We start from the raw sequence: 3,685 nt of genomic DNA on the forward strand, positions 1-3,685 counted from the left end.
CCGTCTGTCTGCCACAGAATGACATCACTGTCTGGCCAGGCAACCCATGATGAATAGGACCTAGAATCTTTGCTGACCACATGACTTGAAGAGGAAAAACTCTGGCCCCAAGGCTATAAGCACGAACTAAAGTTGTTTTGGTCAGGTCAATTGGTCAGGAAGAACAGGATGGTCTCATAGACTAGACGTAACATAGTAAATTAAAATCCGGGACACTCAAATTCGTATGAAGATTACTTAAGGCAAAAACAAAAGGAGGGTGGTTGGTTGGGTGGTTGGTTGGGGGGTTGGGGGGGCATATAACACAAATGTCTAGCAACTCAAAGGTTGCATGCTCTAATCTCGTCATTGACAACTTTAGCACTTTGTGACATCTGCTGATGTAAAAAGGGCTTTATAAATACATTTGATTGATTGATTTTAGCTAATTAGCAACTTTGCAACTACTTAGCTAACCCTTCCCCTAACCCTTTAACCTAACTCCTAACCATAACTTTAAACATAACCTTAACCCCTAGTCTAGCTAACGTTAGCCACCTAGCTAACGTTAGCCACAACAAATTATAATTTGTAACATACTGTTTCATACAAATTGTATCAAAAAATATCAAACAAAATGTAATTCATAACATATCATGCAAATGGATAGACATCCACAAATTAATACATACCTTACCAAACGTAAAATAATAATAATAATAATAATAATTTGAGTGTCCCGGATTTTCCTTTACTATGTTATGTTTATCCCTGAGTCCAGGTTGAAAATTGAAGGTCCTACTCATGACCATTGCTGTAAAACAGTGGCGGTCAGTGACGTTTAATTTGTATGTCATTCATATTCCATTCACCCAGCTCAATGTAACATCGATAGGTTTAGGCTACTACATGATACTCAAATTTTCCCTACACCCATCATGAGGTTGCTACATCCTATCCTATGAATGAAAGTTCACAACGTAGGTGCATAGGTCCAGAGGAAAATGAGGTGACAGACAGTGACACATTCAATACTGCCTTGCACTCTCTTGCCTGCATCTAGCTGATCTAGAGTGTAATCATTAGTCCAACAGTTGCAAACAAGAGTTTCTATTGGACAAATTCAGGTATGTTTATCCCCGTTTCGTTATGTTTGCTTCTGTTTAAGAAATGTTTTTTGGCGGAATGAATACACCCCAGATCATACGCAAGCACAGTTCACTTTCATAGCAGCCACATACAAACAGCATGATCATTTGCACATTGAATAAATTCCTTCACGAATCTACGTGCTCTCCTCCTCATACAACTTTTCCCTTTGCTAGTGGACTTCAGTGCACAACACATCAGCTGTCTGTGACCAGGCAAAAAAAAACATTTCTAAGCCAAACCTTTATATCATAACCACTAACCTCTACACACAGCCTACATCGTTGTCACCATAATAGCTAATAATCAACATAGCTACTAGAACTAACGCATTAGTAAACCTGCTACAATCATGCAGTACAGTGTACAGTCAGCAAGCAGTTTAGCATTTACACCGGTGGGCTCCGGTGGCAATAAATGAATTAGGGCTGACCCCATTTAGTTGACTGGTCGATTGTTTGGTCGAAAGGCTGTTGGTCAACTGAGAGTTCTTTCATCGAGCAGTAGCAAAAATATATATATATAATATTTAAAAAATAGATAGTGGTTGCTGTCCGTGGGTCAGACACACATCAGTGCGCTGTTGAATTGACACCTTTTCCTAGATCATGTTGCTATGTGCATGATAGCAAAGTTAACCAGCATATCGGTGTTGAGAACAATGCGGCAGAGGCTGCAGCAGAATGAGTAGATGAGAAAACAGCCCAAGCCTTAGGAGAGAGGATACCCCCACTTAGGTCTATAATCAATAGTCTAACTTTAAGTGTGCCTGGCTTTATAAATCATCAATATATCTACAGAAATAAGACAAATCCTGCTTGGGTTGCATATTTGAGTCTTTGTTTAATAGTCTACTGATTCTGTGAGCACCAAGCCTGAAACAAAATGTCAAGTAAACAATTTTACAAATTCTGCCTTTTTTAAGCTTTGCTTTGCTGTAATAAAGGCTTTACACTTATTTTTTGTTAGAACAGCCTCTCTGGTATTATTTATAATTTATTTAGTGTTGTTTACACTGTTACAAATTGTCAGAAAAATTCTATTTAGAATGATAATAATAATAATATATTGTAATTTATACAACACTTGTTTGGCACACATCATACGCACACAGCACTTGCTACTTACCTTGTTTTTCTTGATCTCCAATTTTTTCCACAACTAGTCAAATGTATTACACACATCTGACTTTCCTTTTACCTCCTGAGCAACCAGTAAACATTCCCAAGTTTCAAGTTGGTCACACACACATATTTAGCATATGTTATTGCAGGCGTAGCTAAATGCGTGTGTTCCTAGCTCCAACAGTGCAGTAGTATCTAACAATTCACAACAATACACACAAATCTAAAAGTAAAAGAATGGAATTGAGAAATATATAAATATTAGGACAAGCAATGTCGTCGTGGCAATGACTAAAATACAGTAGAATAGAATACAGTATATTCACATGAAATGAGTAAAGCAGTATGTACACATTATTTAAGTGATTAGTGTTCCATTATTAAAGTGACCAGTGGTTCCATGTCTATGTACATAGGGCAGCAGCCTGTAATGTGTAGGGTTTAGTAACAGTCTTGGTGGCCTTGAGATAGAAGCTCTTTTTCAGTCTCTTGGTCCCAGCTTTGATGCACCTGTATTGACCTTGCCTTCTGGATGGTAGTGGTGCGAACAGGACGTGGCTCGTGTGGTTGATATCCTTGAGGATCTTTTTAGCCTTCCTGTGACATCGGGTGCTTTAGGTGTCCTGGAGGGCAGGCAGTGTGTTACTGGTGATGCGTTGGGCAGACCACTCCACCCTCTGGATAGCGTTGCGGTTGCAGTTGTCATACCAGGCGGTGGTAAAGCCCGACAGGATGCTCTCAATTGTGCATCTGTAAAAGTTTGTGAGGGTCTTTGGGGCCAAGCCAAATTTCTTCAGCCTCCTGAGGTTGAAGAGGCGCTGTTGCACCTTCTTCACCACACTGTTTGTGTGGGTGGACCATTTCAGATTTTCAGTGATGTGTATGCCGAGGAACTTGAAGCTTTCCACCTTCTCCACTGCTGTTCCGTCGATATGCATAGGGGCATGCTTCCTCTGCTGTTTCTTGAAGTCAACGATCAGCTCCTTAGTTTTCTTAACATTAAGCTGTCTCGTCATTGTTGGTAATCAGGCCTACTACTGCTGTGTCGTCTGCAAACTTGATGATTGTGTTGGAAGCCTGCATTGCCATGCGTTGCCATGCAGTCATGGATGAACAGGGAGTACAGGAGGTGAAGGTGTTGTTTCCTACCTTCACCACCTGGGGGCGGCCCATCAGGTAGTCCAGGACCCAGTTGCACATGGCGGGGTTCAGACCCAGTCTGAGGTTAATGATGACCTTGGAGTGTACTATGGTGTTGAAGGCTGTGGTATAGTCAGTGAACAGCATTCCTACATAGATATTCCTCTTGTCCAGATGGGATAGGGCAGTGTGCATCTCAGTGCTTGAGGCATCACTACAGACATCCTGGTTTGCATCCAGGCTGTATCACAAACGCCCATGATTGGGAGTCCCATAGGGTGGCAAACAATTGG

This window comes from Oncorhynchus tshawytscha, linkage group LG10 (genome assembly GCF_018296145.1).
Source record: "Oncorhynchus tshawytscha isolate Ot180627B linkage group LG10, Otsh_v2.0, whole genome shotgun sequence".
Lineage (NCBI taxonomy): Eukaryota > Metazoa > Chordata > Actinopteri > Salmoniformes > Salmonidae > Oncorhynchus > Oncorhynchus tshawytscha.